Below are 27,501 nucleotides of genomic sequence, written 5' to 3'. Positions count from 1 at the left end.
AGGTTTTCATTTGGTGGTATGCAAACATTGTACCGTGAGTTATTCCATATTTGTACTTCATTTGTTTAAATAATAATAAATTATTTCCCAAAAAAACAATTTTCTATTCTTTTAATCCCTTTTCTCTCCCATTCTCTAAAGGAAAGGTTATCTATTGTGAAAGAGATTAGTTGATTTTGCGTCAATAATAATTTTGGTAGTTGGTAATTTGTTTTTTTCCTTTCTACGTGAACCTTCTTCCAAATGAGCAGATGGTGCAGTACTGGTGAACTTCCATGTTGCACCAGTTTTTCATCCCATTTATAAAGTATATGTTCTGGTACCTTCTCCCTTATTTTATTTAGCTCTATCCTGGTCCAATCTGGTTTTTCTCTTGTTTGATAAAAATCTGATAGATATCTTAATTGTGCTGCTCTATAATAATTTTTAAAGTTTGGTAGCTGCAGACCCTCTTGTTTGTGCCATTCTGTTAATTTATCTAGCGCTATCCTCAGTTTCCCCCCTTTCCATAAGAATTTCCCTATTATTTTCTTTAGCTCATTGAAGAATTTCTTTGTTAAGGGAATTGGTAACGATTGAAATAGGTATTGTATCCTTGGGAAGATATTCATTTTAATGCAATTTACCCTTCTTATCAGTGTTAGTGGTAAATCTTTCCAATGTTCTAAGTCATCTTGTAATTTCTTAATTAATGGCTGATAATTTAATTTGTATAGATGGCCTAAATTATTATGTAGTTTAATACCTAGGTATCAGATTGCTTGTGTTTGCCATTTAAATGGTGATTCTTTTTAAACTTTGTGAAATCCGCATTATTCATTGGCATTGCTTCACTTTTATTTGCGTTGATCTTGTACCCCGCTATTTCTCCATATTCCTTCAATTTCTTATGTAATTCTTTTATTAATAATTCTGGTTCTGTTAAGTATACTATGATGTCATCTGCAAATAGACTGATTTTATATTTCTTCTCTTTTATTTTTATCCCTTTTATTTTATTTTTTGTTCTTATCAGTTCTGCCAATGGTTCTATTGCTGAAGCGAACAGTGAGGGAGATAGTGGACATCCCTGCCTAGTTGACCTGCTTAATTTAAATTGGTTCGATATATATCCATTTACTGTCACTTTCGCCAGTGGACCCTTATATAATGCTTTAATCCAATTAATATATTTCTCTGGTAGGTTGAACCTCTGTAATACTTTGAATAAACAATTCCATTCTACCCTGTCAAAGACTTTCTCTGTATCTATAGCAACAGCCATTGGCATCTTATTTCCTTGTACTGCATGGATTAAATTAATGAACTTACAGACATTGTCCGTTGTTCGTCGTTTCTTAATAAATCCAGTTTGATCTAGTTTTACTATTTTTGGTACACAGTCGGCCAATCTATTTGCTAATAGTTTTGCTGTTATCTTATAATCTGAGTTAAGTAGAGATATTGGTCTACACGATGCTGGTGTTAGTGGATCTTTCCCCATCTTTGGTATTACTGTAATTATTGCTGTTTTACATGAATCTGGCATGTTTTGTGTTTCTTCAATCTGGTTCATTACTTCCAGGAGAGGAAGAATTAGTAACTCTTTAAATGTTTTATAGAATTCTATTGGGAGTCCGTCCTCCCCAGGCGTTTTATTATTCGGTAGCTTTTTTAATATATCTTGTATTTCCTCTATTTCAAATGGTTTTATCAATTTGTTTTGCTCCTCTTCTTGCAATTTCGGCAGTTCAATTTTAGCTAGAAACTCATCTATTTTGTCTTCTTTCTTTTCGTTCTCAGTTCGGTATCATTTCTCGTAGAATTCCTTAAAGTTTTCATTGATCTCTGTTGCGTTATATGTAATTTGATTGTCCTTTTTCCTTGATGCCAATACCATTCTTTTAGCTTATTCTGTTTTAAGCTGCCAAGCCAGTATTTTGTGTGTTTTTTCTCATAGCTCGTAATACTTCTGCTTTATTTTCATTATATTCTTCTCCACCTTATACGTTTGTATTGTTTCGTATTTTATTTTTTTGTCTGCCAATTCTCTTCTTTTTGTTGTATCTTCCCTTGTTGCTAGTTCTTTTTCTGTACTTACTATTTCCCTTTCCAGCTGTTCTATTTCCCGATTGTAGTCCTTCTTCATCTTAGTTATATAAGTTATTATCTGCCCTCTGATGAAGACTTTCATTGCATCCCATAATATAAATTTGTCTTTCACTGATTCTGTATTTATTTCAAAGTACATTTTAATTTGGAGCTCAATAAATTCTCTAAAATCCTGTCTTTTAAGTAGCATGGAGTTTAATCTTCATCTATATGTTCTTGGTGGGATGTCCTCCAGTTCTATTGCTAATAACAGGGGTGAGTGATCAGATAACAATCGAGCTTTATATTCCGTTTTCCTAACTCTCCCTTGGATATTGGCTGACAACAGGAACAGGTCAATCCTTGAGTATGTTTTTGTCTACTCGAATAATATGAGTATTCCTTCTCCTTTGGGCGTTGTCTCCTCCATATATCCAAAAGTTGCATTTCCTGCATTCATTTAACCATAAATTTGGCTACTTTGTTCTTTCTGCTAGTCTTTTGTCCAGTTTTATCCATCTTTGAATCCAAATTAAGGTTAAAGTCCCCTCCTGTCAATATATTCCCCTGCGTATCTACAATCTTCAAAAAAATATCTTGCATAAAGATTTGATCCTCTTCATTAGGTGCATGCATATTGACCAAATTCCAGAGTTCTGAATATATCTGACATTTTAACATTACGTATCTCCCTGCTGGATCTATTATTTCCTCCTCTATTTTGATTGGTACATTTTTATTAATATAGCTACACCTCTGGCTTTTGAGTTATATGATGCTGTCATTACGTGCCCTACCCAGTCTCTCCTTAATTTCTACTTCAGTTAGATGTGTTTCCTGCATGAATGCTATATCTATTTTTTATTTTTTCAGTAAATTTAATAGCCTCTTCCTTTTCATTTGGTTATGTATTCCAATAATATTTATAGTCATATAGATCAACATGGCCATCTCATACTTTGTTTACATCTCATTTCTGCTTCCTTATCACCACCTTTCCCCTTTTCCCCATTTCCATTTCTCAGTTTTCTTTTTTTGAACGCACTGTATGACAACACTTCTAAAACATAAAATATTTCAACCGTTCCCACATCTAAAATTCCCTTAACCCCAAGTGTTTCCCCCCCCCCTCTGAGTTGCCCCATGTCCCTTGCCAGGCAACCACAACTCCCCTCTCCAATCGGACTGCGAACCCGTTCACAAGTGTCAACTGATTTTGCAATAATTGTTATTCTCTCCCACCCAACCCCCTCCAGAAAAGACTTTTATCTTCAAATTACAACAAAGCTCCCCATCTTTTCTTCTTTTTCTATTTATCCATACATCTATTTATTTATCAATCTATCTATTTATTTATTTATTTTAAAAACTCCTCTTTTTTCCCCCCTTCTCCCTTACTTCCCTTTTCTTCCCTTCTTTAGTTCTTACTTATACATTATTTTTACTTTATATGTATTTGTCGTCATTCTTTGTTCTTGTTACATCTCTTCATCTCTCTTTCTGTCCTGCAGGTGTTTTGCAAATTCTCGTGCTTTCTCCGGATCCGAGAACAGTCTGTTTTGCTGCCCCGGGATAACTATTTTAAGCATCACTGGATATCTTAACACAAATTTATAGCCTTTCTTCCATAGGGTCGATTTTGCTGTGTTAAACTCCTTCCTCTTCTTTAGAAGCTCAAAACTTATGTCTGTGTAGAAACATTTTTTTTGACTTTTGTATTCCAGTGGTTTTTTTGTCTTCTCTCATTTTTTTCATTGCCTTCTCCAAATATTTTCTCTTGTCTTATATCTCAGAAATGTTACTAAAACGGATCTTGGTTTATGTTGTGACTGTGGTATCGGAGCTAATATTCTGTGTGCCCTTTCTATTTCCATTCCTTCCTGCATTTCTGGCATTCCCAGGACTTTTGGGATCCATTCTTTTATAATTTCTTTCATATCTTTGCCTTCTTCATCTTCTTTTAGGCCCACTACCTTTATATTGTTTCGCCTACTAAAATTTTCCATTATATCAATCTTCTGAGCTAACAACTCCTGTGTTTCTTTAACTTTTTTTGTTCACTTCCATTTCTACTGCCATTACACGTTCTTCCACATTTTCTAATCTTTTCCCGACATCTGTTATAACCAGCTCTATTCTACTCACTTTTTCTTCAGTTCTTTTCATTTCTCTAAATTCTAGTGTCAGCCATTCTTTTAATTCTTTCATTTGTTCTTGAAATTTTTTTTGTCTATGTACTGTCCATTCATTTTACCTCCTATTCCTCTGTGCAGAGCTTAGAGTTCTTCTTCTTCTTCTGTGTCTGCTCTTGGGTTTGTGTCTTCTATTTCTCTTCCTTGTATCTATGTCTCTTTTGACTTTCTTGTTGAGCTGCTTGTCTCTGTTTGTTGGGGTTTTTTTTCCATGGTTTCTTGATGTTGGTCCTCTTCTTCTGGGCTGGTTATCTGTTGTGTCTCTAGTTTCCTTTTTTATTTCTCACCCCTCCATGTTCCCGTTTCTTTCTTTATCTTCCAGCTGGGAGCCCAGCTGTCGGCTCTCTCTCAGCTGTTCATGCTGTGGAGTTTCACTCCACAGCTGCTCCTCCCTCCCGTCGGTGTTCTCCTTGTGGTGCGATTCCTCGCACATGTGCAGTTACATACCCCAGTTTGGCTCCGTGAGCCATTTTTGCAGTCTTGCGGTCGGTGGGTCACGACCCTGCGGGGTTTCCACTAACCTCGGGGAGTGGGCTCCTCTTTCCAAGGTGGTTCCCTGCTTTTTCGTGCAGGTAAGGCCTTCACTTTTCTCTTCCGGCATCTTTCTTTCTTCTTCCTGTTGTTTTTGGCTTTTCTTTCTTAGGTGCCATTTTCTCCACACCTTTATTTTTTATTTGTTGTGATTTGTGTGTCTGGGGCTTTGCTTTTTCTTCACTTTTATCCTTCTTTTCTGGAGAGAGCTGGTATTCTACCGGCCACTACTCCATCACGTGACTTCTCCCTCGATACTATTAACATTGACCCTGATAATGTTGCTAACGTTTTGAGTTTTTGGAAAAGCATTAACAAAATATTCAAAGAAAAAATAAAAAGAATCTCAAGATTGTATGTGATGTCATGCATGTACTCTGACAATAAATCTGAACTTTGAACTTTTATCTGAAATTAATCTTATGACATGTCTACGATATATCATCATTATACACTACAAATTTCTGATCCATCACAGAATACCATGTTTTTTTACGACTATTCACCCACTGCAAGTCCAAGTTAGTTCTAAACATAATTTGAAAATAAATGTCCCAAACCAATCTCCATCAACAAAGTTCCTGTCTTGTTTAAAGATCGGACTTCATATGGAGTCCAGAAAAAAGAACAAACTCGCTGAATTCCCCACCATTTATAGTGGTATATCAGACTGCTGAACCTGCATTAGATTAAACTTGGAACAAGAGCAGCAAATACATTCTTTCAATGAGGAACAGCTGCAGGAGAAAATAACAAATATAGTGTTTTAAATTAAGTTTATTTAGTAATTCTGATTATGTTTCAAAAGTAATTTTTAATGTTTTTTCATATACTTCAATTAGTTAAATAGATTTTTAAATTTTAATGAGTACTTCTGAATGTCCTGACATTCATGAACAAAATACTTGACATCTTTTACAACAGCCAATAAAGTTGGGCTTTATTTGGACCATCCAGATGGCAGCCCTAATGTGGTGTGGGGTTACACCATTTTAGATTGGGCCCTTACTGGCAAGTCTATGAAATATTTTTTTCTTGAGAGTGGGAGCCTCACATGACATTAATTTCCAGTCCATCTTTAGGAAATAAAATAATAGATTGCTTCCTTATTTCCTTAGATTCGGGATTCTCTATGATCTAGATTAAAGGGCAAAAAGCGCTTATTTAGCAAATGCTAGTTTAATTATTTTAGTTGTGGTAATGCTGCCATATTATTGTTTGTGGCATTTAGGAATATCCAAACCCAAGTTATTCACCATTGCAGGTACAATCTATGAGTTCTATCTGTCTGATTCTCAAATGGTCATGTTTCAATAAATCAGATGACAAATCTGCCTTTTGCTTTCTATGAATGTTGTATGATCTGCTTCTTGTGCACTTCTACTGAAATATAAATCTTGTGCACTTCTACTGAAATATAAATCTCAGTTTATCAATATATAATAATCCATGGTCAATTTAAAAAAAATGGTTTTTTGCAGTTGTGCTAGTATTGTGTTAACTTCCTGCACATCAAATTAATGAATTATTTCATTGAACCCTGATGGGGAAGTATTATTTGTGCTGTTTGTCTGAATTTAGCTGATGATGTACCAAAAATAAATCAAAGAGAGCAACTGTGTGTATTACTTTTAACTGCTCAGTGTCCATTGAGTGCAAGTCCATGTTCAATTAAGAATTTAATGATTTATACATGTTGAAGCATATTGCTCTAGCAGTGATATTCTGTTGAAGGAGACCTTTTAGATTTACATGCCTTATCCATGTCAGCATCCAGTTCTACTGTTACAATTTCTTTTGTATCCCAATAAGCTTCAGCATGTTACCATTGCTCAAATTGTTTTATAAACATGTGCCCTTTGGTAAAAAGAAGTTTGAAGGGCAAACAATGGACATTACCCATGGGTGTAAAACAATGGTTAATGTAGAAACAATTCTGGAGAAATTCAGCAGATCAAACAGCGTACTTTATATACAAAGATACATAACCAACGTTTCCGACTTTAGCCCTTCATCAAGGTATTCATGGGTGTTGTGAATAAATTAATCCCATTAAGATTCATCATTCTTCTGCAGGGGAGGAAACAGATTTATAAACCATGTGTTTATCTTTCCTAGTCTGATCAACGTGCACATTCTGAAAAATGATTAACTTTGTTTTTAAAAATCAACTGTTGTTTCTTCTAGGACAGTCTGTGTCCTTACCATGTAGCTATTTTTGTTATTGCGAAACATCGACAACTGCACTATAGAAAGTGTCCTGTCCAGATGTATCAGCTTGGTACAAGACCGCAAGAAAGTATGGAGAGTTGTAAATGCAACTTGGGTCATCAGGAAGACCAAGTGCATTCTTAGCTCCCTGCTCTACTCATTTTACACCGACTGTGTGGCTTGGTACGACAATAACCCCATCTACAAACTTGTTGATGAAAGGTGATGAGTCAGCGTACAGGAGGAAGATTAAAAACTTGGCGAAATGGTGCACCAACAACAACCTTGCACTCAATGTCACCAATACTAAGGAGCTGATCATTAACTTCAGGAAGGGAAAGCCAGAGGTATACAATCCAGTGATCATTGGGGCTTTCTTTTTTTTAATATTTTTTATTTCTTGCACTATGAGTCATATCAATAACAACATCCACAACTGATCATCATCAATATATTCCTTTTCCCCCTTTCATCCCTCTCCCCTTCCCACCCCCTTCAAAAATCAATAAATAATAAAACACATAAAACAAAGAAATAACAAAAAACAAAAAAAAGTCATATCATCCACTTTCACATATTTAAATCTTACTGTGCTCATAATTATGTTGTTTTACGAGATGGAGGTTTGTGGTCGGGATTCTCTGACATTTTATATATGGTTCTCAAATTTGTTCAAATAATGTACATTTGTCTTTCAGATTGTACGTAATTTTTTCTAATGGAATACACTTGTTTATTTCTGTAAACCACTGTTGTATTTTAAGGTTTGTTTCCGATTTCCAGGTTGTCATAATACTTTTTTTGGCGACTGCTAGCGTTATCATAATAAATCTTATTTGGGCTTTGTCTAATTTTAGTCCTAATTTTTTGTCTTTTATATTATTTAACAGAAACATTTTTGGATCTTTTAGTATATTTTTTTTGTGATTTTGTTTAATATTAGGTTTAGATCTTCCCAGAAAGTTTTTACTTTTGAGCATGTCCAAATTGCATGTAATGTGGTTCCAATCTCTTTTTTGCAACAAAAACATCTATCCGATGCTGTTGGGTACCATTCTTTTAATTTCTGAGGAGTAATGTATAATCTATGTAGCCAATTATATTGTATCATACATTATCTAGTATTTATCATGTTCCTCATTGTTCCTATACATAACTTCTCCAATGTTCCGTTCTTTATCTCTGTGTTTAAATCTTTTCCCTAACTTTGTTTCAGTTTATACCTTGTTTCATCCTCTTCCTTATATTGCAATTTGATGTGCGTGTTGGTAATAAATTTTTTAATTATCATTGTGTGATAAAATATTCATAGTTGCTACTTTCTGGTAGTCTCAAGCTATTTCACAGTTTATCTTTTAAATAAGTTTTCAATTGGTAATATGTAAACATTCTACCTTGTGTTGTTCCATACTTATTTTTAATTGCTCAAATGTTAATAAATTATTTCCCAAAAAGCAGTCTTCTATTTTCTTGATTCCTTTTCTATCCCATTCCTTGAAAAATAAATTAATCTATTGTAAAGGGGATTAATGGGTTTTGTGTTAATAACATTTTTGGTATTTGATAATTTATCTTTTTTTCTTCCAGGTGTATTCTTTTCCATTATTTAAGAATGTGATGTAGTACTGGTGAATTGTTGTATTGCACCAATTTTTCATCCCATTTATAAAGTATATGTTCTGGGATATTTTCTCCCAATTTGTCTGATTCTATCTTAGTCCAGTTCGGTTTTTCTCCTCTCTGATAAAAATCTGATAAGTACCTTAACTTCTCTGCCCTGTAGTAATTTTTGAAGTTTGGTTGCTGTAACCCTCCTTGTTTGTAACTCCATGTTAATTTTTCTAGCACTATTCTTGATTTCTTACCTTTCCTTAAAAATTTCCTCACTATTTTCTTCAGTTATGGAAAACAAAATTCTGTCAGGGGAATTGGTGACGTTTGGAATAGATATTGCACTCATGGAAACACATTAATCTTAATACAGTTTACTCTTCCTATTAAAGTAAACGGTAGTTCTTTCCAATTCTCTAGATCTTCCTGTATTTTTTTTAAATTAATGGTACATAGTTTAATTTGTATAAATGTTTTAGGTTGTTATCTATTCTGATACCAAGGTTACATATTGCCTGTGATTTCTATTTAAATGGGTTTCTTTTTAAAATTCTGAATAATCAACTTTGTTCATTGGCATCACTTTGCTTTTATTGATATTAATCTTGTACCCTGATATCTCTCCATACTCTTTCAGTTTCATATGTAGATTTTTTTATTCACTTATCTGGTTCTGTTAAATATACTATAATGTCATCTCCAAATAGACTGATTTTATATTCTTTCTCTTTTATTTTTATTCATTTTATCATAGTTTCCTTCTTTATCAACTCAGCTAGTGGTTCAATAACCAAAGTGAACAGTGAAGGGGATAATGGGCATCCCTGTCTTGTTGACCTGCTTAATATAAAGTGATCTGATATATATCCATTTATTACTACCTTTGCTAATGGTCCATTATATAATGCTCTAATCCAGTTAATAAATTTTTCCAGTAGTTTAAATTTCTGTAACACTTTAAACAACAGACAAAGCAAATAGCGCCTTTGGAAGACTACACAAAAGAGTCTGGAAAAACAACCAACTGAAAAACCTCACAAAGATTAGCGTATGCAGAGCCATTGTCATACCCACACTCCTGTTCGACTCTGAATCATGGGTCCTCTACTGGCATCACCTTCGGCTCCTAGAACATTTCCACCAGCATTGTCTCTGCTCCATCCTCAACATTCATTGGAGCGACTTCATCTCCAACATCAAAGTACTCGAGATGGCAGAGGCTGACAGCATCGAATCCACGCTGCTGAAGATCCAACTGCGCTGGGTAGGCCACGTCTCCAGAATGGAGGACCATCGCCTTCCCAAGATCGTGTTATATGGCGAGCTCTCCACTGGCCACCGAGACAGAGGTGCACCAAAGAAGAGGTACAAGGACTGCCTAAAGAAATCTCTTGGTGCCTGCCACATTGACCACTGCCAGTAGGCTGATATCGCCTCAAACCGTGAATCTTGGCACCTCAAAGTTTGGCGGGCAGCAACCTCCTTTGAAGAAGACCGCAGAGCTCACCTCACTGACAAAAGACAAAGGAGGAAAAACCCAACACCCAACCCCAACCATCCAATTTTCCCCTGCAACCACTGCAACCGTGTCTGCCTGTCCCGCATCGGACTTGTCAGCCACAAACGAGTCTGCAGCTGACGTGGACATTACCCCTCCATAAATCTTCGTCTGCGAAGCCAAGCCAAAGAAGAAGAGTTTCATTAATATATCCTGTATTTCTTCAGTCTTGAAAGGTTCTGTCAATTTATTTTGTTCTATTTGTAGATGTGGTAGTTCAATATTAGGTAAAAATTAGTCAATTTTGTCATTTTTCCTATATTTTCAGTTTGGTATAATTGTTTATAAAATCTTTTAAATTTTTCATTAATCTCCAATGGATTATATGTGATCTGCTTATCATCTTTTCTTGTCGCTAGAATGGTTATTTTAAGTTGCCATGCCTATATTTTGTGTGTTTTCTCTCCCAGTTCATCATATTTTTGATTTGTTTTTATTATATTTTTCTCTACTTTATGTTTGTATATTTTCATATTTTAATTTTTTCTCTGCTGGCTCTCTCTTTTTCTCTGTATCTTCTCTTACCGTGAATTCCTTTTCTATAATTGTTATCTCTTTTTCCAACTGTTCTATTTCCCGATTATATTCCTTTTTAATTTTAGTTGTATAGCTAATTATTTGTCCTCTAATAAAGACCTTCATTGGATCCCATAAAATGTATTTATATTTTACTGATTCTAATTTGTTGTTCAATATATTCTTTGAAATCTTGTCTTTTTAACAGTGTAGAGTTTCGTCTCCATCTATATGTCTTTGGTGGGACATCCTCTAATTCAATTGTTAATAACAGGGGAAAATGATCTGATAATAATCTTGCTTTATATTCCGATTTTTTAACTCTTCCTTGGATCTGTGCTGATAACAAAAACATGTCTATTCTTGAGTAGGTCTTATGTCTATTCGAGTAGTGTGAATATTCTCTCTCTTTTGGGTGTTGCTTCCTCCAAATATCGATTAGTTTCATATCCTCCATTGCTTTTAGTGTAAATTTAGTTACTTTATTCTTATTGTTAATTGTCTTCCCAGTTTTGTCCATCATTGGGTTCAGGTTGAAGTTGAAATTCCCTCCTAGCAAGTTATGTCCCTGTGTATCTGCTATCATTAGGAAGATGTTTTGCATAAATTCCTGATCTTCTTTGTTAGGTGCATAAATGTTTAGTAAATTCCAAAATTCTGAATAAATCTGGCACCTTGTCATTTCATAATCTGCCTGCTGGATCAGTTATTATTTCCTTTATATTGATTGGTAGATTTTTGTTGACTAATGTAGCTACTCCCCTGGATTTTGAATTGTATATTGATGCCACTACATGGCCTACCCAGTCTCTCTTAAATTTACTATGTTCTATCTCGATTAAGTGTATTTCTTGCACAAAAGCAATGTCGATTTTCTTTTTTTTAGTTATGTCAGTAACCTCTCCCTTTTAATTTGGTTGCGTATTCAATTAATATTTACGGTCATGAAATTTAATGTACCCATCTTATACCTCGTTTTTTTCAATTCTCTCTCATCTCCTCAACTCTTCCATCTCTTTTGTCCAATTTAAAAAAATATATTTTTGTACATCTCAATACACGACAACACGATTTAAAAAAAACATTATCCTAGAAACCCCTAGTAAAATTAACACATAAAATATTCCTACCCAAATAATGATAGTCCCCTTGTATTGGGTTCACTGGGGCTTTCTCACTGCTTTCAATGACTTGAAGTTACATCACTTCCAATAGTATGAACTTACTGTGAAAATTCACGAAGAATTGGTGAATACTGTCTGGAAGTAAAAATTTCAATAAAGTCACTGTAAGTAGATACAATAAAACCCCTGGTACCAAACACCCTTGAGGACTGTTAGATGCCAGATAATTGTATTTTCCAGTTGCTTGAGATTGTGTGTTGCATGACTGGTGAATTAACGGAGAGGCACACCAATTTTATACCCATATTTTTTACCTACCGGTATTTATTTTCTGCAAGTTTTTTTTTGTGGTTGCTTGAGGCTGCCAGTTGTGTGAATTTCAGATAAAAGGGTTTTACTGTAGAAAAAATTTGAATGGAGATGGTTGATTTTCTTTAACAGTGAGAACTCATTGGCAACAAATATTCTTAAGAGCAAAAACTCATAATTCCCATAAAATAGTTTTCTAAAACAAGGCTCATGTCATTTGACGAAGACCCCACTGTAACAAAGCTCATCTTAGTGAAGAATGAGACTATGGGATCAAATCCAGACAGAATATCAGGAATGCCCACCTCTTTGGGCGGTATGAGAGCAACCTGCAATCTTTCCAGCAGTTCCTGCATCCATATGTCCACAGCTGTCTTGACTTTTTCTTGCTACTGAAACTAGATATGTCCCATCAGAGACCAAGGCTGAACCTGCACAATTACTACATTACAATCCAAGTCACATGCAAGTCTTGGTATCTTATCTAATAGACATGAAAGAGCATCAAAGCAACAGATGAGGAAACACTAAGCTGATACTGTGAACCTGCATACATGACTTCAGTTCACTTTTCACTGGAGAGAAGGAGCAGTGAAATTCAGCATCTACTTTAGCTAACTGAGCAGCCCTGTGAAGGGCAACGCAGAAAATGCTGGAGGAACTCAGCGGGACAGACAGCATTCATGCCAGCAAACAAGGAGTCTGCAGATGCCAGAAATATAGAGCCATAGAACCAAACTGGTATCAGTTACCAGCAGCTGTGGCACGCCTAAATGACATAACCATTTATAAAACAAAATCCAATGCAGTAGGAGCTGGCAAAGCTTCACTCCCTGATGAACTCAATGCCTTCTATGCATGATTCGACCACGAGAACAAGAACCACGACTTGCACACCCCCATGACCCCTGATGATCCTCTCCTGTCCGTATCTGAGGATGACATGCAGGCTGCCTTCAGGAGAGTGGATCCAAGGAAAGCATCCAGTCTGGAGTACCTGTCTAAGAATTAAAACTCTGTGCTGACCAACTTACCAATGTATTCATAGATATCTTCAACATCTCTTAATTGTTGCAATTATTTTCCTTTATAGTTGGTTGGAGAAGATTGGAAAAGTTTTTGTCTGTGACTTTTTCAAACAAATTCATACGGAATTAAAGTTGGAAACAAGATTTATTAAATGATATTAAACATGGTTAATGTTATTATAAGTTGCACTATGTTTTTACAAGCCATTAAAACATTTTTAGAAGGTCAATAGAAATTGTTGGAACTTCTCCGATCCATCCATTTCGCAAAACAGAAGAATTAAACTAAAAACATGTTAAAACGTGGCTGAGAAACTATCTGTAACTTTGGCTCAAAAATTTTTCTGGGATACAGCATAAAAATATGCTAAACAACAGCTAGAAAGCCATAAACAGAACTGCTTGCTGACTTGCAATCCATGTAACCCTTACAGGATTACAGGGCATGGTACCCACCTGTTTCATACAGACATCAATCGTGCTGGTGCCCAAGAAGAGTGTGGTAACCTGCCTAAATTACTATTGACCAGTGGCACTCACCTCAATAGTGACAGTGCTTTGAAAGGATGGTGATGAAGCATATTAGCTCCTGTCTGAGTGGTGACATGGATCCGTTCCAGTTTATAGCAACAACTCTACAATGTTATATCTAACTTTGTCCAAACTCAAGCAAGACGTAACATCCTGTACCCATTGCACATGAGTTGATGCTTTGCTGTCTTTCCATTTCATCAAAATTGTTCGTCTAGCTATCAATGAAATAAAAGCTACTATTCTTTTTTGAATTAAGTTCAAGAAAATATTTTCCTCTAGAGAATAGTCAATCAAAGCATTAAAAAGGCATGGTTCCAATTTAATCCTAAGAATCTCTGATAAAGTTTGGAAGAATTGCTTGCAAAATTCTTTTAGTTTTGGACATTCCCAAGGCATATGAATCAGAGAGATCTCAAAGATTTTACATTTATAACATGGTGGATCTACATCAGAATAAAAACAAGATAGTTTAACTTTGGACATGTGTATTCTAAGTACGATTTTAAATTGTATTAAACAACGTTGTGCACAGAATGAAGTATTATTAATCAGATATCCCAGACTTTGTCTGGTATTGATATATTTAAATTTTGCTCCCATTCTTTCTTGATTCCCCTCTTTGAACATTCTTAGATCTATCAAGTTAACAAAAATAAGAGGGTCGCATGATGGTGGACGACGAGTAAGAGCAGAATCCCAGAGCTCCTCAGAAGATTACAGAAAATACAGGGGAAAAAAAACAGAAACAAGTTTAAAGAAGATCCTGCAGAGCAAGAAGGATGAGAGAAGGATGGGAAGGAAGGACAAGAAATTTATTATGAAAGGTGCAGCCATGATGCAGCCTCAGGATATCAGGATTGTGGGACCTCATGGCAAGGAGGTCGACGGGTTTTAATTGAGACTGCTTTGGGAGGAAGTCGCAGATGACACCATCCAAAGAAAGTCATCCAGCATCGAGTCAAGCAGAGACAACGACTGTGGGATGATATGGCAAGAGAGGGTAGGACGAGGCAGCAGTGACAATGCCAACCAGGCCAGAAAAGATACTGGAGATTAAGGGCCGGCGGCAGCGGGGTCGCAGGCGGCGTCAGGAGAGTAGCCCAACCTGTGGCCCAGGCAGATCCCTGTGGGCAGTGGGTGAGGAGAGAAGGTGGCATCAAGAGGAGACGGTAGGAGTTGATGAAGAGATGGGTGAGAGGTTGGTGAACAGCGATGTGAGGAGCAACAGTGAGATGGAAGAGGAGAACGGAGGGAGGAAAGGCCTATTGTCACGATGGATGAAGGTGTCGGAGGGAGATGAGAGACTTACTGGAAAGAGTGTCAGAGCCATGGTGGAGGTGATCGTTGAGGCCTTGGAGGCCAGATTAAAGACTTCATTAAGTGGACTTTCAAAAGAAATAGGGGAGATAAAGATTTGACAAGGAGAGTTCCCAGTGTGGAAGACAGATAGAGAGGGTAGAGGATACTATGGAACACCTGGAAAGTCAGAGGGATGCCTGAAACAAGGAAAGGGAGGAAATCCTGTAAACATTCGACATGTTTGAAAATTTTAACAGAACAAAAAATGTTAATATTGTGGGATTAAAGGAAGGGCGAGGGGAATGATTTAATCAAGTTTGTTAATGATTGGATACCAGGGGTTTGGGTGAGGACAACATAGGGGGAGATTTGAGGATAGAGTGGACCCGCAGATCTTTTTTCCCCAAGCCGGGTCCGGGGCAGTGGCCTCGGTCAGTCTTGGTAAAGAAATGTCTGGGGCAGGGAAAGGGTTCTTCGTCCAGCAGCTGAAAGGCGAGGGCAAAGAGTGGGGGTGGGGGGGGGGCAGTCCAGCCATGTTTAGGAATAGCAACATCTTTTTCTTTCCAGATATCAGTGTGGTGTTGCTGAAGCAAAGGAAGCAGTTTCATGAAGTGAAAAGTGTCTTGCAAAACAAGAGGGTGGAATATATGCTATTGAACCTGACAACACTAAAGGTGCTATTGCCCGGAGAGGACAAAAAGTTTTATACAGAGGCAAAGAAGGCGATATGATTCACCAAATGCCCTGAGGCTATCCAGGAGGAGGGGCAATAAGCTGGTGGAGAGGGTTGCTGGCTGGGGAGAATATGGATGTATATATATTATTGTAAATGTACTGCATTGCTTATTAAATTCCGTCTAAAGTGACAATTTGTTTTTTGGGGATGTATATATGAGAGGAGCTCATGGGTGATGCAGGAAGAGAAGAAGTTGGATGGGTGCTATGGGCATGCCTCGGCTTGGTTAGGAAATTGGCGCTAACCATAGTGTTAGTAGCGTCAGGAGGGGTAGGGGAGGTTTAGGGGAATGGAAGGAGGAAGAGGAGTTGAATTTGAGGGATATATTATATTGTTTTTATTTGCTGAATATGGTTTTCTTTTTAATTCCTTTTTTTAATTTACGTGGGTTTTGGGCAAGTCTGTGGGGACAAAGGGAGCAGAAGATATGGGCCAAAGGAAGACTGGAAAAGGGAGGTAAGGATTTTAAGAAGACACTGAGGTAATGGATGAGTTGATTTAGGTGGTAAGTGTGAATGTCAATGGGATTAATTGGATGATAAAAGGGAAGAGAGTCTTGCACTTTTTAAAAAGATACAGTCAGACATAATATTTGTACAAGAAACCCACCTTACGAATCAAGAGGGGATAGGTGGGTCAAGTGGTGTTGTCCTCCTTCAGTTCTGGGGCCAGGGGAGAGGCTATCCTGACAGGGAAGAATGTTCAGTGGGTAGTCTGGGAGTTGTCACCTATTCGGTAGGGTGATTTGTGATGATGCATTGTCAAATATACTCAGAATCCTGGACTCTGATGAATGTATATGCCCTGAATCATTATGATGAAAAGTTTATACAGGTTATTTTTCTGAAAGTATCTGAAGGGGTGGGGGGAGGGGGAGAGGGTACTGATTGGATGGGATTTCAATTTTTGTTTGGATCTGGTCATGGATAAATCGGCAAAGAAGGTCTCAAGGGCTAGGGGAGCTAAGTCTCCTTCATGAAGGAGCTGAATCTAAGAGAGGGATTATTCTTTTTATTTGCAGCAACATGACTCCTACACTAGGATTGTTTCTTTTTGGCATCAGCCCAATTGGAGTGTAGGATAGTGGAAGCTGAGTAGAAGGTGCAGTTGCTGTCAGACCATTTGTCTTTGGTGGTAACGACTTCAATGCTGGATAATTAGGCCCCAGCATATAGATGGAACCTGAATATGACTTTGTTAGGAAAACTGGAATTTTGTAACTTTGTTAGAGCTCAGATACATTTGTTCTGTGAAACAAATTGCCCCTCTACTAAGGAAAACTTCCTGATATGGGAAATATTGAAGGCTTATTTAAAGGCCCAGATGATTGGTACACCAAGAGTGTCAAAAAAGAGTATATGAAAAAGGTTAGCAATCTGGAATTGGAAATATCCCAAATGGAAAATGATTATAAGAAGGTGGGCACAGAAGAGAAGTATGAAAACTTGGTAAATGAGAAGCTTGAGTACAATACGCTCCAAACGTATAGAATGGAAAAGTTAGTTCTAAGATCTAGGCAGCAGTACTATGAACTGCAGGAGAAGGCCCATAAAGGCTTGTTCTGGCAGGTGAGAGGAGAGGGGGCTTTCAGAACAATCAATGTGATCCGGACAGGAAGGCAAGATCTCATAAGCCAAAATAAATAAATTATGTATTTAAATGTTTATTTGAAGAACTTTACAAATCTGAGTCAGGGGAGACCCTGCCAAAATTGATGAATTTTTGTGCCCATTGGACTTGCCAAATTTAGGACAGGAGGAGCTGAGTGCCCCTTTTATTAAGGATGAAATGGGCTCTGAGCTCTTTGCAGGTGGGCAAGTCCCTGGGGGAAGATGGTTTCCCCCATCAAATTTTATAAGGAGTTTAAGGATTTTTTGTTGCCCCTTCTTATCAAGATGGCGGATCAGGCAGTAGAAATGCATAACCCTTCTGGAATCTTACAAAGTCATATTCAGGTTCCATTTATATGCTGGGGCCTAACTATCCAGCATTGAAGTCATTACCACCAAAGACAAATGGTCCGACAGCAGCTGCACCTTGTACTCAGCTTCCACTATCCTACACTCCAATTGTGCTGATGCCAAAAAGAAACAATTCCAGTGTAGGAGTCATGTTGCTGCAAATAAAATGAATATTCCCTCTCTTAGATTCAGCTCCTTCATGAAGGAGACTTAGCTCCCCTAGCCCTTGAGACCTTCTTTGCCGATTTCTTAATCATCATGATAATACCAAAGAAAGGCAGGGATTGCTTAAAACTTGCCTCATACAGGCCTATCTTGTTGTTGAATGCAGATTATAAAATTATTGCAAAAGCATTGGCTAACAGGCTGGCAAAACACCTGCTGAAATCAATGAACCCAAATCAGGTGGGTTTCGTAGATAAGAGGCAATTAGCAAATAACATGGATAGATTGCTAAGTGTTGTACATCTGACACTGTTGGGGGTGGATCTGGGAGTGGCCATAGCCTTGGATGTTGAGAAGGCCTTCGACAGTTTGGAGTGGAACTTTTTGTTTAAGGTGCTGGAAAAATTCAGACTGGGACAAACATTTATCAATTGGGTTAAGATACTTTACCATTAAACTCGAGCTAAAATTAGTACAAACGGCTGATGTTTCTAGTTTTTATCTTGAGCAGATCAAGTAGACAGGGCTATCCTTTGTCCATGTCCATATTAGCCATGTAGCCGCTGGCAGAAGTCATTTGGCGGGATCCAGACATAAAGGGTTTATGGTGAGGTGGGACACAATATCAACCTTTTTTGCTGACGATGTGTTAGTATATTTCACGGACCCGGTTGGGTGGGGGGAGGGGGTTTGTTGACCAATCTAAGGACCACACTGGAGGATTATGGGAAGGCTTTTGGGTACAGAGTAAATTTGGATATGAGCAAGATAATGCCTTTGACAAATGGGGATTATGAGCAGTATCAGCACGGTTGTGAGTTCAAGTAGCCGAGGGAAGGCATAAAGTATTTGGGGATCAAAATTAGATAAAGATTTAAGTAATCTGTATAAGTTTAATTATCTCCCTTTGCTCTGGAAGATTGAGGAGGACCTGGTTAGATGGAAGACTCTTCCAAAATGCAACACCTCACACTTGTCTGCCATTTTTCCACCTGACCCAGATCCCTTTGCAAGCTTTGAAAACCTTCTTTGCTGTCCACTCTTAGTGTCATCTGCAAACGTGCTCATCCAATTAACCACATGATCATCCAGATTATTAAAAATAAAGATGATGCCAAGGCTCCAATATCTTTTCCAAATGTTACCTAATGCATTGCCTCAGGGATTTTTTAACGCGCATAACGAATGTGTCATGAAGTTTCTGTGGAGTGGGAAAGTGGCTAGAGTCTCCATGGAAAGGTTGACATGGGATTACAAATTGGGGGAGGTTTAAACTACCTGATTTTAAAATATATTATTGTGAATCCAGGCGAGATTTATTGCTTCGCTCTTTGATGGGGGCGGGAGGGGGGCAGCATGGGTGCAGATTGGGCTACATTCGGTAGGTGAAGAGAGAGCTAAAGAATTTATTTATAAATGGAATGTAAAATTACTCTCAAAGAAAATGGATAACCCTATCCTAAAACATGTACTTCAGACAAGGAAAAGGATAAAACAAGGTATTGGATGGAAGATGGGGATATCCCCTAAAATGTCCCTGACTCAGAATAATTTAATACCCTTGACTCTGGATAATAAGATCCTGGACACCTGGTGCCAATAAGGGATCAGGTGTCTGAAGGATTGTTATGAAGTGGGACAGCTTATGTCATTTGAGGAGTTGAGAAATAAATATGATTTGTCCAACAGAACATTCTTCTGCTATCTGCAAATAAGATCTTTTTTGAGGGAAAAATTGAGACCAGCTATGACCCTACCTGAATGTAGCAATGTGGAGATTCTAATTTGAAAGGGGAATGTGTGTAAATTTATTTCTAAGATCTATTAAATATTCTAAAATGAGGGCCCAAGGTTGGACCTACAAAAGTCGAGGGTGAGATGGGAGTCGGACTTGGGCACAACAATCAATGAAGAATGGTGGAAAGACCTGCGTCTGGGCAGTGTGATGGGGGTCAATGCCAGATACAGAATGGTGCAATATAATTTCTTGCACCAGTTGTACCTTAAACCTCAGAAACTGCACAAATCAAAGTCTGAGATTTCAAAAATGTGTTTCAGATGTGGTGTGGAGGTGGGAACTTTTGTCCACTCCACTTTGTGTTCAAAGGTGAGACACTTTTAGGAAGATCTAGGGAACATTCTAAAAAAAATCTGTCATTTTCGAAAAGGAAAACGATAAAGAATCTAAAACTGCTAACATAGCTAAATTTTTAGAAAAAATCAATTCCATTTCTGCCCAAGAAGGATGATCATCTGAGGGATCAAAATGTAAGAACAATAATAAATTTTGTATATTGACTGCCCAATAGTAATATCTAAAATTTGGAAGCGATAAGCCCCCATTCCTTTTGGTCATTTGAAGATAGGTCTTATTTATCCGGGGCTGTTTACCTTACCATATATATGAGGAAATAATCAAATCCAGTGAATTAAAATAAGTTTTAGGAATTAAAATTGGTAAAGATTGAAATATATACAAAAATTTAGGTAAAATGTTCATTCTAATTGCATTAATACATCCAATCATTGTCATACATAAGGGGTGACCATCCTGACAACAACTCTTTAGTCTGATTAATTAACCCTGAAAATGTTTTCTTTCAATAAGTTTTTACAACTTCTTGTAATTGTGATTCCCAAATGTTTAAATTGGTTTTTAACTATTTTAAAATGGAAATTAGCATAGATTGCAGAAGTCTCTTTAATAAGTAGTAGTTCACTCTTGTGAAGTTTTATTTTATACCCCGAAAACTGACTACATTGAGCAAACAAAGATTACATACTTTGTAAAGAAATCTCAGGATTGAAAATAAAAAGTAAGAGATCATCTGTATATTAGGAAACTTTATTTTCGATTCCTTTTCCAATTATACCACTAAAATCTCTACTATCTCACAGAGCAACTGCTAGAGGTTCCATACTCGGGTCAAAGAGCAATGGCCTTAAGAGGCAACCTTATCAAGGTCTATAAATCCTAAAAAATGTTGATTGTTGAGAGTTTATTGAATGTATTGAAGCGTTAGGGCATAAATACAATAATTTAATCCAATTGATTAAGGAAACACCCTTTCTACATCTACTCTGTCCATGCCTTTCAATATTTGAAATGTTTCAATGAGGGGACCCCCCCCCCCCCCCCCACATTCTCCTAAATTTTAACAAGAATGAGCCTGGAGGTGTCAAACACTCCTCATATGATAACCCTTTCATTTCCAAATCTGGGACTCTGTTCCTCACTTTGCAATTGGATCCTCAACTTCATTGGCAGACCTCAAATAGTGCAGATTGGCAACATCACCTCCTTGCTGACCATCAACATGGGCACTTTAAGGTTGTATGCTTAGCCCCTTGCTCTATACCCATAATTCTATCGTTAAGTTCAGCTCCCATACAAACTATAAATTTATTGATGACACCACCATTGTTAGCCAAATAAAAGACAATGATAAGTTAGATTTAGGAATGGTGATTGAGAATCTCATTATGTGGTGTCAAAACAAGCTTGTTCTCCAAGGAGATGATTATGCACTAGGAAGGAGAAGCTGGACCGCACGCCTGTCTTTATCAGCTTGATGACGGGGGAGAGGGTAAGTTCTTGGTTATCCACATTTTGGCGATCCTCTCCTGGGGTCAACACAGTGAAGAAAATGTGAAGAAAACACACCAATGGCCCTAATTTCTAAAGAGTTTGAGGAGGCGCGGCATGCCATTGAACACTATTGAATTTCTACATTTGAAAAGTATACTGACTGACTGGATCACAGCTTTGTTTGGAAACTCGTGTGCTCAGGAGGCTGCAAAAATGTGGTAGACACAGCCAAGTCCATCTTATAGGGTTATGTATGTGAGGCAGGAAAAGTTTAGTTTTTTGAGTAGATTTATTTTGGTCAGCACATCATTGTGGGCTGAAGGACCTGTACTTTGCCGTAATGCTCTATGCCTGTGAGGCACTGGCTCATATAGACAGCCAGTGTCATAAGACATTCCATTTTCATGGCTATAACTTTTCTTCACTGCTACCTTCAGATAGAAGGTACAGAAACCTGAAGTTCAACTGCTCTGAGTTCAATTTTTTTTCTAACTTCTATTAGGCTTTTGAACCTCAACATTTCACCTGTTAACACCATAACACAAGATCACCAAATCTGATGGTACTATTTATAGAAAACTTTTTTGCTCTACTGGCTAACAGTAAATATGTATTACATACTGTTTTTCTTCCTTTTATATAATTTTTCTTTTCATGCCATTAATTATATGTATGTGTTAGTCTGTTTTATGTTACGGAAGCTGCAGCAAGACTTTCTTTACACATTTATATGGTATTGTACATGACAATAAGCATATTCATTTATTCTTTATAGTTACTGGAGAGCCAGGTATAATGCCAAGATCAGCAAAGAACTTCGTAATGAAACATTATCCTTGTCAGAGATGTAGCCTTTGTCTGACTTCATAGATTGATAAAAGCAGGATTGTAAACATTGTCTTTGTGAATTTTAGCAGGCCTTTAACAAGATCCTGCATGGGCATGAAGGTCAGATTGCATGGGATCCAAAGTAAGCTAGCTAACTGGATACAGAATTGGCTTGATGGTAGGCAACGAAGGGTGGAAGTTACCTCAGTAACTCAGATTGAAGTCTGAAATGGACCTGGGAAATGGAAATGGGCATCTTCTTCATGGAACAAGCTGCTGAAGGAAGTGGTAGAAGCAGAATGTGTAGTTTTCAAAAGACATTCAGATATGTAATATAAACAGGAAAGGTTCAGAGACATATAGGCCAAATGTAGGCAAAGATACAAACTTGGTCAGCATGGACAAGCTGAGCCAAATGGCCTGTTTCCTTTCCATAGAACTCAATGAGTTCAGACAATGCAGAGGGTAAAGCAGGAATACTAACCTGTGTCTACAGTAGTCCAGCCTCTGTATGAAATTATCAATTTAGAATTATTTGAAATGATTCACATGCATAGAACATTACGGCACAGTACAGGTCCTTCAGGCACATGAGTCCGTGCCGCCAAAATACACCAATTAATTTACAAACCCCATATGTTTTGAAGGGTGGGAGGAGACCTGAGCATCCATGGAAGACCCACACAAATACGGGAAGAGTGTACAAGCTCCTTACAGATAATGCCGGATTCGAATCCTAGTCACTGGCACTTAATATCGTGCCAATTGCTACGCTAACCATGCTGCCCAATGAAGAATTTTTAATGAAGAAAATTATTTGCATTAATTTGAAGGAGTGTCCATTCCAGTATCTCTGAGTTCTGAATGTACACTTTTTTTTCTAAAACTATATTTTATTTGCAATAAATTATATACAATACTGGATAACCAAAACTGTTCAAGATATCACACAGTGACATTTCCTTCTTTTTCCCCCCTTTCATCCCTCCCCCCACCCCCCTTCAAAAACCAATAAATAATAAAATGCATCAAACAAAGAAATAACAAAAAGCAAAGAAGTTGTATCATCCAATTTTACATATTTAAATCTTATTGTGCTCAATCATGTTGTTTCAAGAGATGGAGGTCTGTGGTCAGCATTCTCTAACATATTTTATGTATGGTTCCCAAATTTGTTCGAATAATGTACACTTTGTCTTTTAGATTGTATGTATTTTTTTCTAACGGAATACACTTGTCCATTTCTGTATACCACTGTTGTATTTTAAGGCTTGCTTCCATTTTCCAAGTTGCCATAATACACTTTTTTGCTACTGCTAGCTCTATCATAATAAATCTTTTTTGGGCTCTGTCTAATTTTTTGCCTCTTATAATATTAAACAGAAACATTTTTGCAACTTTTGTGGACCTTTTTGATTGCTTCAACCAATTCTGTTGCACGCCTCAGCCCCTCCAAACCAGATCTCCAGCATCTTCAAGTAGTCAGATCTAGTCAGTTTTAAGTGGATGGTGGACCGGTCAGGCCAGTTGCCAAAGAGTCTCCAGACTGATCATGTATCTGAACAGAAGTCAGCAAGCACATCCATATACAGGAAGTCCTTGACTTGAGTGCTTCCGCTACCTGGCCACATCACTCCTCTTCTACCCTCGTCCTTCCTGATGGATTCAGCAAAGGTATCTAGGCAGCACACAAATAAGACTGGAGACAGTGGGCAAGCTTAACTAACTCCAAACTTGATGGGAAAGCTATCTGTTTCCCACTCATTGATTTGGACTGCACTACAGTTGTCCGTGTAGAGCAGTTTAATCCAATTCCTGATTCCCTCCCCAAAGTCCATTGTGGAGAGCACATCAATCAAATACATATGAGATGCCCAGTCAAAAGCTTTCTCCTGGTCTAAGCTGACCAGGCAGGTGTCCAAACCCTATCCTGCACATAGATGGTATCCAAGAGCAGAGCAAGGTTGTCAGAGATCTTCCTTCCCAGAACTGTGCAGGTCTGATCTGGGTCGATTGCCTGCCCCCGTGCAGACTTGACTCGATTGGCAACGGCCTTGGACAGGATTTTGTAGTCCACATTTAGCAATAAGATAAGTCAAGTGACAGAGGTTTGTGTTGGGGAACACTTTGGATCTAGTAATCACAATACTATTAGTTTTAGGCTAGTAATGGAAAGGAATAGAACTGGGCCAAAAGTTGAGATTCTTGATTGGAAGAAAACAAATTTTGAGGGGATGAGGAAGGATTTGGAGGGTGTGGATTGGGATAAGATATTTTCAGGGAAGAATGTAGCAGATAAATGGAGGATATTCAAAGGAGAAGTTCTGAGAATGCAGAATTGTTATGTCCCCATGAGGATTAAAGGAAAGGTTAGAAACTGTAGAGAGCCTTGGTTTTCAAAGGATATGGGGAATTTGGTTTGGAGGAAGAGGAATGTGTACAGCAGGTATAAACAGCAGGGAAGGGATGAACTGCTTGAAGAATATAAGGAGATTTAAAGAATCTTAAGAAAGAAATTAGAGGCTAAAAGGAGATACTAGGCTGCTTTGGCAGACAAAGTAAAAATAAATCCAAAAGGTTGCTATAGGGACATTAAAAGTAAAAGAATAGTGAGGGATAAAATTAGGCCCCTTAAAGATGAGAGGGGTAGGCTCCAGAAGAAGTCAGAGGAGAATGATGAAATTTTAAATGATTTTTGTTTCTTCAATATTCATTAAGGAAAAGGTATTGAGCCAGATGAAGTGAGGAAATATGGTAGGGAGGTCATGGATAATATAAGAATTAATGAGGAGGTAGTGTTGGCTATATTGAAAAACATCAAGTTATATAAATCTCCAGGTCTTGACAAAATATTCCCTAGGACTCTGAGGGAGGTTAATGAACAAATAGTAGGGGCATTGACAGAAATGTTTAAAATGTCACTGGCCATGGGTGAAGTGCTGGAGGGCTGCAAGGTGGCTCATGTTGTCCACTGTTCAAAAAAGGATCAAAAGTAAACATGGTATTTAAAGCCTTCTAAGTCTGACATCGGTGGTTGGTAAATAAATGGAAAGTGTTCTTAGAGATGGTGTGTGCAACTATTTAGAAAGACAGGGATTGATTCTAAATAGTCAGCATGGTTTTGTACATGGTAGATCATGTCTAAAAATCTGATAGAGTATTTTGAATAAGTTACTAAAAAGTTTGATGGGGAAGGTGGTGGATATTGTCTATTTGGACTTTAGTAAGGCTTTTGATAAGGTTCCCCATAAGAGGTTAATAAGGAAGGTGGACGCATGGTATTAATGAAGAAGTAGTGAAATGGATTCAACAATGGTTAGATTGGAGATGCCAGAGAGTAGTGGTGGAAAATTGTCTGTCAAATTGGAGGCCAGTGTCGAGTGTAGTGCCTCAGGGATCAGTACTGGGTCCACTGCTGTTGGTCATATTTATTAACGATCTAGATGATAGGGTGGCAAATTGGATTAGTAAATTTGTAGATGATACAAAGGTTGGTGGCATTGTGGACGTCGAGGAAGATTATCAAAGCTTACAGGGTGATATAGTACAGTCAGAAGAGTGGGCTGAAAGATGGCAGATGGAGTTTAATACTGATAAATATGAGGTCTAGTGCAGTGGAACAAAGGGATTTCGGAATCATGGTACATATTTTTCTGAAAGTTGAATCACATGTAGGTAGGGTGGTGAAGAAGGCATTTAATATGTTGTCTTTCATAAATCAGAGAAAAGAACACAGAAGATGGGATGTTATGTTGAAATTGTATAAGGCATTGGTGAGGCCAAATTTGGAATATTGTGTGCAGTTTTGGTCGCTGAATTACAGGAAGGATATAAACAGTATAGAGAGAGTGCAGAGGAGGTTTATGAGAATGTGGCTGGTATTTCAGGGTTTGGATTATAGGGAAAGGTTGAGCAGGCTGGGACTTTATTCCCTGGAGCATAGAAGGTTGAGAGGTGATTTGATAGAGGTATTCAAAATTATAAGAGGGGAAGATAGAGTCAATGTGGATAGGCCTTTTTCACTGAGAGTGGGGGAGATTCAAACAAGAGGGCATGGATTGAGAGTAAAAGGGGAAAGGTTTAGGGGAATCATGAGGGCGAATTTCTTCATGCAGAGGGTGGTGGAATTGTGGAATGAACTTCCAGCAGAGGTGGTAGAAGTGAGATCGATGTTAATATTCAAGGAATGTTTGGATAGGTATATGGACAGGAGAGGTGTGGAGGGTTGTGGGCCAAGTGTGTGTCAGTGGGACTAGGTGGGAGATGATGTTTGACATGGACTAGTAGGGCCAAACTGGGCTGTTTCTGTGCTGTAAATGGTTATATGAAATGAGTCTCCAATTATTGATATCCTCTTTCTCCTCTTGTTTGAAGATGAGGTAATGATGCCCTTCCACATAGAGTCTGACATGCTTCCTGCTATGAGCATAGTGTTGTATACTTCCAACAGTTCTGGGCTGTACAACTCAATTAGTAGGCCATAGCTTCGGGGAATCTTACTTGACCCAAAGAAATGGATGGAGTCCATCAGCTTCCCTAGAGTAATTGGCTAATCCAGATAGAGCCTCGTGCTGTCATCTAAGACCTCTATGATAGAGGACAGAAGCTTTTCCAAAGCCATTGCATCCGTGGCCTTCAGTATCATACAGATTGACATAAAAGGAGCTGCTCATCCTCTAAATGCCCATCTGTGAGGATGTGACTGAGTTGTGCTTTCCTTAAGGTTGTGGATTATAGAGCTCCCTCTGTGAAACTTTTGGAAGAAGAAATGTGAGCACGTCTCATCCTGTTCCACTGTGTGGTCTCTGGATCAGAAGATGATCTTGGAGGACTCTGAAGTAAACAGCAAGGCTTGCTGGCTCTTAACTCTAGTTCCTCCAAAACATGCATGCCTCTGAACCACAGAGCTGAACAGCTTCGATGTCCACTTTGAGAAGAAGAACCAAACAATGTGTCCTAGAATCCCTGAAAAGGTTGAAAACCCTATGAAATCTGTTTCTGAGGAAGACGTCGGAACATCATTCAAGAGGTCCTGATGGCATACCTAGCAGGATACTGAAAATCTGCATCAACCAACTAGCCAGAGTGTTTATGGACATTTTCAACCTCTCATTGCTGCAGTCAGAGGTTCCCAACAGCTTCAAAAGGGCATCAATCATCCCAGTCCCTAAGAAGAGTAGCATGGGCTGTCTCAGTGACGACCACCCAGTAGCACTTACTTCTACTGTGATGAAACACT

At 37.9% G+C, this 27,501-nt stretch overlaps 2 long non-coding RNA genes across 2 annotated transcripts in view; both read left to right on the top strand.

Annotated features, from left to right (window-relative positions):
* The window catches only part of LOC138757923 (uncharacterized), a 58,750-nt gene that overhangs the window by 7,116 nt on the left and 24,133 nt on the right, over positions 1 to 27,501 (top strand). The window lies entirely within an intron of this gene.
* Positions 14,338 to 15,852, top strand: LOC138756326 (uncharacterized). The gene is made up of 2 exons (XR_011352993.1): positions 14,338 to 14,508; positions 15,551 to 15,852. It is a non-coding gene; the product is annotated as an uncharacterized lncRNA (long non-coding RNA).

The sequence above is a fragment of the Narcine bancroftii genome, chromosome 3 (assembly GCF_036971445.1).
Source record: "Narcine bancroftii isolate sNarBan1 chromosome 3, sNarBan1.hap1, whole genome shotgun sequence".
In the NCBI taxonomy this organism is placed as follows: domain Eukaryota; kingdom Metazoa; phylum Chordata; class Chondrichthyes; order Torpediniformes; family Narcinidae; genus Narcine; species Narcine bancroftii.
Note: the sequence above shows the minus strand (reverse complement) of the source record. Positions and strands in the feature narration are given on the sequence as shown.